Source organism: Hyaena hyaena, unplaced genomic scaffold, assembly GCF_003009895.1.
Source record: "Hyaena hyaena isolate Hyena2069 unplaced genomic scaffold, ASM300989v1 scaffold_1500, whole genome shotgun sequence".
In the NCBI taxonomy this organism is placed as follows: domain Eukaryota; kingdom Metazoa; phylum Chordata; class Mammalia; order Carnivora; family Hyaenidae; genus Hyaena; species Hyaena hyaena.
The window spans coordinates 137,943-148,132 of NW_024082136.1; the positions used below are offsets into that span (position 1 = coordinate 137,943).

The window sequence follows — 10,190 nt, forward strand, 5'->3', positions numbered from 1 at the left end:
GAATGCGGTGTGTGGCAAGGCTCTGCGCGCTCAGGGAGGTGCACCGGTTCAAGGCCTAGCGATCTGGTAGAATGGATCATTATAACGTGGGTTTTGAAGATGCTGCAAAGGGAACTGCTCTGCCCACCACAACCTTGCTCCCACAGCTGTTATTAACTGTACTGTTAAAGCAGAAAGATGCCGAGGTTGGGGGTTAACCAAGCACACATTCCCTCATTCTCTTCCTTTCTGAGGAAGGATCTTACGTAAATGACTGTATTTAGGCAAACATGGCTCTGTAGGAGTTTTCCATCAAAGCTGATTTGTGTCCTGCAATATCATTAGTAGGTATCGCATTAAACACAACAATAAACAGGAGAAACAGAACAAAAGAAGCAAAGCCAAAAGAAACACTCAGCCAGCTCATCTGCTAACTTCTTAGCAACACACACAAGCAATCAGCAGAATAAAGGAACAAATGGAAGGTGCTCTCCTGGTTTAATGCTCATAGAAATGGAGAAATCCATTCAAGGTCCGCGTTCCATATGGCCCAGAAAAAAATTCTTGTTGATTTAAAGTTTCTATGCAATTACCGCCATGTCACCATCTAGAAACCTACATTTGTATTCACAAATCAGGAATATTACTGTAAAATACAGGAGAACTCTCTAGACCCTGGGCTCAATGAAGAAAAACAATTCATATCCCTTTCAATCAATAAAAGGGCATAGTGAAGGTATCTAAAAGGCCCTTTGAGCTCTGGCATAATTTCTCATCACTCTGTTCACTCCCTGGAGAGAAAGAACGATCCCTGTGTCAAGCATTTATTTAACCCTATGAGGTGGAAGGGACAGGGCTACATTCTATCATAGTTGCAGACATGCATGAGGCTTGTCTTCTTTCCTCTGGTGAATGTTCCTTGAGGTCAGGAATCCAGATAGATGCAGAAATAATTGCCGTAACCAGGTTCCTGGTAAACACTGACCACACAATTGGAAGAGAAACCATATATTTAGCAATTGGGGAATGGGGGGGGGGAGACAGTATCAGTTAAAACAAGCAAAATGCTGGATGTTGTAGCAGTGCATTCTGTGTAAACAAAGCTGGACAGAATACATAGCAATCCTAAGCAAGCCAATACAGGAGTTCTTCTACAAATTAATATTTCTTTTTTTAATGTTTATTTCTGAGACAGAGAGCGAACAGGGGAGGGATAGAGTGAGAGGGAGGCACAGAATCCGAAGCAGGCTCCAGGCTCTGAGCTGTCAGCACAGAGCCCAACGTGGGGCTCGAACCCACGAACATGACCTGAGTCGAAGTCAGACCTTAACCAACTGAGCCACCCAGGTGCTCCCAAATTAATATTTCTTAAATATTTCTTCAATACTTATGAATGAGTTTGGGGTAATTTTTTAAGTTGACTTAATTTATTTTGAAAGAGAGAAAGTGAAAGAGAGAGAGAAGGCAGAGGGACACAGAGAGAGGATCCCATGTAGTCTCCATACTGTCTGTCCAGAGCCTGATGTGGGACTCAATCTCATGAACCGTGAGAGCATGACCTGAGCTGAAACCAAGAGTCTGAATCTTAACCAACTGAGCCATCCAGGTTTCCTCAGCCCCTGAGGAAATTTTTTTTTAAGAAAATGATATACAGGAAATAGTGTAATTAGAAATAGATTCCCTTTCACTACTTTACAGCCATTGGCAAAAGAAGGTTCTAAAAACAATAAGCAAAACAGTTTCTGCTTTCATGAAAGTTTGTTTTAGTGTCAATCTTATTTTATTAAGAGCTGAATTTATTGGGAGGTGTCTTAATGACAATGCCATGTAAAATGTATTCACTGCCTCTTATATGCCGGACTCTATGCTGCATTAATTATCTTTCTAAAACTTCCAAAAACCTTGTAAATTGAGGCTATAACTGGCCTCCCCTTTTTTGTAAAGCTTATTTATTCATTTTGAGAGAGAGAGAGAGAGAATGAGGATCCCAAGCAAGCTCCATGCTCAGTGTTGGGCTCCGTTTCACAGGCTTTTGAGGGGGAACAAAGTTCATCAGCCTGTTGGGTTTTGTCTCATCCCTTGCCACTGGTATTTTCTTGTGATTTCATTTATATATTGCCCCCACCTTCCCAACTGGTTCTAGCTACACTTTAAGCTTCCAGAAAGCACTGACCTTGCTAACGTGTTTACCACCCCTACTGCCCAGAACCTAGTCCAGTGTCTGAGACAGAAGAGGCAGTTCATAGGTTGACTGAACAAAAGAGAAAAGGAATGGACTTCAAGGTCTCTGCACACTGTGCTTTTTCATTATCAGGGATTGTTGTGATTATCTTCAATGTAATATGTCAGAGTGGTTAATCACTGCCCCCTGTCTCCATGATAGGTGTGGGCTTTGGCTTGATTTGGTGTCGCATCCTTCATTTCAGTTTATGGTTTTGGATTATAGACTTTTTTTTTTTGAGGGTGAAATGAGTTTATTAGGTCTTTCCTGAGAACAACTTTTTGAGAGAGTGGAGTACCTCCAAAGGCACAGATCTCTTGGATGAATATGGAACACTTCACGAATTTGTGTTTCACCCTTGTTCAGGGGCCATGCTAGTCTCTGTATCTTTCCAATTTGAATGTATGTTCTGCTGAAGTGAGCACAAGACTTTCCTTCCTTCCTTCCTTCCTTCCTTCCTTCCTTCCTTCCTTCCTTCCTTCCTTCCTTTTAAAATCAAACACAGATTTGCACATAGGCAGATATCTGAGACTAAAGACTAAACATTGAAATTCATCATGAAGAAGCACCAGACATGCTGTTTGGGGGCACATTTGTTGTCTGGAAGATTCTAAGACATGAAATAGAGGTTTGGATAGTTTTGTTGTGAACACTGAGCCTCCAGCTTACCTATGGTCAAGAGCTTAATCAGAGGGAAAGGGGAGGGTATAGAAAATCCTGCTTTTCCCTTTGAAGGCTCATTGGTTTCCATTGCTTCCTGAAACTGCATTACAGCACTTGTAAAGCAATTAGTCTGTTGATCCCCTAGAACTATCCTAGATTCATCCTTTTCATCAAGCAATTCCTGCCAGGGACCAAACAGTCTGGAACTAGTTTAATAGAACACTATTAAGAATAATTACTATTTGAGTTCCTTACTTCCTGGAAACCTCAAAGCATAAACATACAGGTTTTATTTAGAAAGAGATCCTGTCAGCTGTAGAGTTTTATCAGTGCACAGCTCTTGATAGATGAATGGCAGCATGGGAGATTTTTGTCTGTTTTCCCATACTCAGAAAATAGTAAAGGTGGGACAATCCCTCGCTTTGTATTTGGTTTTCTTTTTTTTATTAAAAATGTTTATTTTTTGAGATACAATGCACACGCATTCAAGGGAGAGTCCCAGAGAGAAGGAGACAAAGGAAATAAAGCAGGCTCTGTGCTGAGAGCAGAGAGGCTGAAGTGGGGTTCTAACTCACCAACTAAACCATGAGATCATGATCAGAATCAAAGTTGGATGCTTAACTGACTGAGCCACCCAGATGCCCTTTATTCTCTTTTCATGAGGATGTGCCACAAGGGTCTTTTACAAATTAATACATGCTGGAGCATGTGTGGTTGGGAATAGGAAGAGGGTCTAAGTCATGTAGATTCTAGCCAAGATGTGCGTCCCCCATGTAAATGCAAAGTTCAACTAAAATTTATAACTAGAGGAAGAAAAATAAAATTAATATTGCTTCCCTATAAATCACAGCATAATAGTATTCACTTAAAAATGCCTTCCTGCTCATTAGCCGATTCCATTGTGCCAACATTCCATGGAGCAAATTTTCCTGATGTAATTTTCCTTGTGTTTTCAGGGTGAGGGGACTGACTTATAGAGTTTAGGTATTGAGCTCTTGCTCTAAATTTAATTCACTGGTACCATTTCAGAAACAGAGAAGGCTGAAATAATTGGGTGAAATTATACAGTGTTGGCAAAATTCAAATTTGTCTTAACTTATAAAAGTGACTCCACAGAGTAGAGAACAGTCTCATTGTAAAACAACTTGGTGGATAAAAATAAATGTCTTCATGAAATTGAAGTGGTTCACTGTTTTAAGTTTGCAAAGCAATATCACCTACATTAACTTATTTGAGGTTTGCTTCAGTCTTTTGGGAGAAGCAGAGGAAAGAGTCTCTTCATCTATAATATGGAGTCTTAATATATTTCAGTGGGTTGAAATGTCTTATTCCAAGTCCCACAGCCAGAAGATGGTGGAGTGGGACAATCTCAAAAATCCCTTACTTGCTTTTCATAAGGATTTATTACAATGTGTTTTTGAATAATGAACCCCCTTTGTGCATTTTGAGTAGAATTTGGCACGCAGAGATTTGATTTACACACCACCTTTTCTAGCCCTTCTTTGGTTTAACACTAAACAGGAGACACTCATGAATTTTGAACTTGTGTCCAGTCTCAGAAAGTACCAGCAAGGTGCTTCTATCTCAGAAAAGAAATCACATTTCTGATGATAATGTTGAAGTTCCTAACATACCAAGCCCTGAGCTTCTCCAGTGAGCCACTGGGAAGCCTCTAAGACTCCATCTACTCGGTCTAAGATAATTCTTAATCAGCAGTGAGACTGAGTTCTTAGATTCCAGTTAGTTCAGACTTTTCCTTTCCTCTCTCTTTAAAAAATTCCATTGCAACATTATCTTACTGCAAAATTTTCTGACACCTTCTCTGAAAAGCATTTGATTTGATATCTTATATTTTCTGGAGACCTTCATGAATGAGAAAAACTGAGGTCAAAGTCTGTCTGCATGTCTCTTGTGTTCTTATTTCTCTTAATAACATCTCGAGATGTTCCTCCTAGCCTATACCTGTATGGATCCTCCCCTCTTGAATTTACCTGCCATTTATTGCCTTTGTTAATTTTCCATGGTTAATTATTGTGGTTTGTCTCCTCAGGATTATTAAGCATCAGATGAAGGTAGATATAGTTGATTATATTATTTTATATCCAGGACATTAACCTACATAATGCCTTCCAGATCAAAAAGGCTAGGAAAATATCTATAAAATGCTTGTCAGGTTTTTTGTTTATTTATTTGTTTTTTGTTCTTGTTTTTGTTTTTTCCTGATCTAACCACCTCTAGTGAAGATGTAATGGTATTGTAATATAATGAAATTGTTAATTTCCACGATCAATGGAAAACATTGTTAATTAGAGCCTAACATACCATAAGGGTAGTTTCAGAGAGGGAGGCAAACCATAAGAGACTCTTAAATACAGAGAACAAACTGAGGGTTGATGGTGGAGGGGGTGGGGGAGAAGGGAGAATGGGTGATGGGCATTGAGGAGAACACTTGCTGGGATGAGCACTGGGTGTTGTATATAAGCTATAATCATGGGAATCTACTCCCAAAACAAAGAGCACACTGAATACACTGTATGTTAGCCAACTTGACAATAAATTATATTAAAAAAAATAAATACAAATACATAAAAAAGAAAATGCATAATTGGCAACATATGTATACTTACAAAGATGACCAAGGGATACCTCTAAAGAATATTACTCAAAGGAATCCATTCAGAAAACTATCAATGGTTATTGAATTTTTAATATTAATAATTTTTTAATATTAATAATTAGGGGCGCCTGGGTGGCTCAGTTGGTTAAGTGTCTGCCTTCGGCTCAGGTCATGATCTCACGGTTCATAGGTTTGAGCCCCACATCAAGCTCCACACTATCAGTTTGGAGCCTGCTTGAGATATTCTCTCTCTCTCTTCCTTCCTTCTTCTCTTCCTCCCTCTCTATCTCCCTCCCTCCCTCCTTTTCTCTCTCTCAGAATAAACTTTAAATAAATAAATAAAGGTCGCCAAGATAACTAAAATAGTTATCTTAAAAATATATTATTAATCAATATTTAGCATATGTTGAGTGTTTACTGTGGGCCAGGTAACTATCGGAAATATTTTGTGTCTCTTAATTTATGTAAGCTTCACAAGAAACAAACACTATTCTGTCTTCTTCAGAATGACAGAATAGTGAAAGAGTTAAAAGAACTTACTTTATCAGATAGCCAGGTATATTACCCCGTATGTTTCTAGACTAAGAACTCTTTCAGTATCAGAATGTTGTTTTGCTAATTTGTTCCTAGCACATATTAAATGCTTCATAAGTGTTTAATGAATGGAAGGATTAATAAGTGAAGAATAATATTGCTTGGAACACTTTTTGTGGACTCCATGTTGAAAATTATCAAGTAAGATTATTAGTCTCATTATTTTATTCCAGGAGTGGCATTTTCCAGTTTTATTGACCTCCTTAGTCACCAGACTTAGCTCTGACTAACCTTTGGATAGTTCTCCAAAATCAACCATATTTCCCCTTTAAGGATAACAGTGTAAATGAGGGTTTCTCAACATTGGCACCACTGGTATCTTGGATTGGGGTTCTTTGTTGTGGGAGTTGCCCTGTGCCTTGTAAGATTTTTAGTAGCATCCTCTAGATCTCTACTTCTTAGATGTCAAAAGCATCTTCCTCTTCCCCTCTCCAATTTGTAACAACCAGAAATGTCTCCATTCATTGCCAAAGTTCCCAGGGTGGATAAAGGTGGGGACAAAATGTTCAGGAAACATTGTAAACCGTTAAAAGTGTTGTGTTGTTTGGTTTTGCTTTGGTTTGGTTTTCTTATGAACTGCAAGTATTTGTTTTTCTGGTGATTCTGTAAAAAATGCCCAGACATGACTGGAGAAACTATAGCATCTTTGGATTAAGTAATATACTCTCATAAGTGGATTATTTTTAAAGGAACAGCACATACTTTGATGTTTAATTTCTTGTAAGTTTGTATACATTTAAAAAAATGTTTTATTGTTCTGTAGCACGTCTTCCTCTGTCAAGTTCAGCAGCACTCATTAATGAATCCTCTCATTTATCAGGTGGGGAAAGATACCCATTGGGCAAACAGTGACTTAGATGCATTGGCTGGACTCAGCCCCAGGCATCCTGCCTCTGAGGGGCCTGAGCTCCTCCCCTGGCTGGTTCCCCTCCTTCAGTGACACATTACACTTTTCCTCTAGCCTCCAACTGTGTGGTCTTCAAAACGTCACACTACTTCCTCAGAAGTGCATTGGCTTCACTGTTCACCTCAGATGACTCCCTGCCTGTCAGACAGGATGAGAACATCTCCCCAAGAGTGGCAGCTTCTCCCCTTTCCAGAGCCACAGTCTTGTAACCAGCCTCACAGTTATGGGTAAATACACTGGCCATGCACAGCCATGGAGATGATGGGCTGGTCATGACAGATTGACCGAAATGCTACAGTAAACCACTCCTCTTCCCTGGCCTTGAAGCCCCAAATGAGAAGAACAGACAGCTGAATAGCTCATGGCCTTTAGCTATCTATTTGATGTAGCAACTGCAAAGCTGCTCTGACAGCCCAGTAGCCAATTAGTGGCCGGCAATCATCAGCATTAATTTGTTCACATTTCCCCCTGCAAATTGCTAATTGGTCGAACTGAGCAGTGGTTGGGCTGGGCTGCTGGGGAGGGAGAAGGAAGTTTGAGCTGTCTCATTTTCTTGCTGAGTATATTTAGATTAAAGGGGACGCCAAAGGACAAATGGCTTCTGAACTCCTTTAGCAATTTAGAAAGACAGTCCTTTACAGGGAGATGTCATTAATTCTGTATATTCTGGATGGTGTTCCAAGTCTTTCAGGTTAACCAGTGTCTCATTTTTTGGAGTTGCCTGAAGGGTAAGAGAGAGGAAAACATTCTCTTACCCCTCCTTTATCAAGTCTTTCCATGCATTTGCATTTTATTCTCCTAATCCAGTGTTAAGATAGCAACGATCCCTTCCTTAATAACATCACTGTGTTGATTATTCTCCATCACCAATCACCTCTTCCCAGGTTCCCAAATATTTGTTCTCTGCCTGTTTCGGTACCCTGAGAGAACGACTTTTATGAACTCTATTACTCATTCTTGCCTTCTGGTGTACCACTGGGTTTAGCTAATAAGTCACAAGAAGGAGACAATAATTCAGGAAGAGAGGGAATGTTTTTCTTACCTACTTGTTGTCTATGTCGGTTCATATTTCCAGTGTCGGCCTCTGCCCTCTATAATTTCATTCCCTTACAGATGTCAACTCCCCCACTGCTCTGTTTATCATCAGACTTTGATAATATTTTTCCTCCCCCTTGCTTTTCCAGGTCTAGATAGAGGAATGGCTTCTCCTTGTTGCTAATTGCTAGGTGCCTTCACATAATTTGATGTCTCCTTTAAACCTTCCCACACTTCTAGTTGTCCTTTCATTAAATTCTCTTTAAAATATCCTCTGATTGTGTTGGTATTCATTTTCTCTGCCTGATACTTTCAATATGTTTTCCTTTAACAAATGCCTATTTTACAGGGTGATGGGTGTTCAGCTGTAAGCCAAACAGATAGGATTACTGTCCTCATGGAATTTGAAATCTGTTTGGTGTATTAGATATTAAATGATTCATTGGAAATAAGATTAGCATGCTAGGGATTCTAAAGCAGAAATTCTAGAACCAATTATAATCCAAAATCCATAGTTTACATTAGGGTTCTATCTTGGTGCTGTGCATTCTATGAATTTTGATTAATGTATAATGACATGTGTCTACCATTGCACGATTTTTCAGAATAGTTTCACTGCCCAAAAAAGTCATTGTGCATTGTCTTTTGATACCTCCCTCCTGCCTAACCACTGACAACCACTCACCTTTTTGCTATTACTGTAGTTTTGCCTTTGCAGAATGTCTTCCAGTTGGAATTATACAGTATGTAACCTTTTTAAATAGGCTTCTTTCACTTAGTAGTATGCATTTAAGGTTTCTCCACGTATTTTCATGGCTTGATGGCTTGTTAATTTTTAGCACTGAATAATAATATTCCATTGTCTTTGTGTATCATAGTTTATTCACTAGTCTACTGAAGGGTAATTTGGTTGCTTCCAAATTTTGGCAGTTATAAACAAAGGTACTATAAACATGCTTATGTGGTTTACGTGTGGACTTATGTTTTCAGTTTATTTGAGTACATACAGTGTGATTGCTGGATTGTGTAAAGTATGTTTCATTTTGTAAGAAACTGTCAAACAGTCTTCCAAAGTGATTATGTCATTTTGTATTCTTATCAGTAATGAATGAAAGTTCCACATCTTTACCAGCATGCAGCATTGTCAGTGTTTAAGACTTTGGCCATTCTAATAGTTGTGTAGTTGTGCCTCATTGTTTAAAGTTTTAAACAGATTTTAATATGCTTGCTTGCTATTTTTATATCTTCTTTGGTAAAGTATCTATTAAGGTTTTTGACACATTTTTTAATTGGGTTGGGTTTTTTTTTTATTGTTTTAAGGATTCCTTATATTGTGGATAACTGTCCTTTATCAGATGTGTCTTTTGCAAATATTTTCTCTCACTCTGTGACTTATCTTCCCATTCTCTTGACATTGTCTTTTGTGGAGCAAAATTTTAAATTGTACTGAAGTGCAGCTTATCGGTTATTTCTTTAATGGATCTTGATTTTTGTGTTGTATATAAAAGGTCATCACCATATCCAAGGTCACTTATCAGCATGTCCAAGGTCATTGAGGTTTTCTCTTATTTTATCTTCTGGAAGTTTTGTAGTTTTGCATTTATTTTTAGCTCTATGATCCATTATGAGTAAATTTTTGTTAAGACTGTGAGATCTGTATCTAGATTTGTTTTTACACGTGGACATCCAGAATTCCAACACTATTTGTTAAAAAGGCTATTTTGGTTTCATTATATTGACAATGCTGCTTTGTCAAAGATTAGTTGACTATATTTATGTGGGTCTATTTCTGGACTCTCTATTCTGTTCCACTGATGTGTCTCTTCTTTGACTAGTACCACACCATCTTGATTATTATAGCTTTATATTACATCTTGAGGTTGAGTAATGTCCATTTTTCAAATTTGTTCTCACTCAATATTGAGTTCACTGTTCTTGGTCTTTTCCTTTTCCAAATAAACTTTAAAATCAGTTTGTCAATATCCACAAATAACTTACTTGGATTTTGATTGGAATTGCATCAAATAGTTCAAATTGAGAACTGACATCTTGACAATATTGAGTCTTCCTATCCATGAACTCCATTTAGTTCTTCTTTCATATCTTTCACAGAGTTTTATAGTATTCTTCATGTAGATCTTATACATATTTTGATAGATTCATAGCAAAATATT

The 10,190-nt window shown here is 38.3% G+C and overlaps 1 non-coding gene across 1 annotated transcript; it reads right to left on the reverse strand.

Moving 5' to 3' along the window:
- Nucleotides 1-2,521: 2,521 nt before the first annotated feature.
- LOC120225752 lies at nucleotides 2,522-2,625 on the reverse strand. The gene has a single exon (XR_005526887.1). It is a non-coding gene; the product is annotated as a U6 spliceosomal RNA (small nuclear RNA).
- Nucleotides 2,626-10,190: the final 7,565 nt, after the last annotated feature.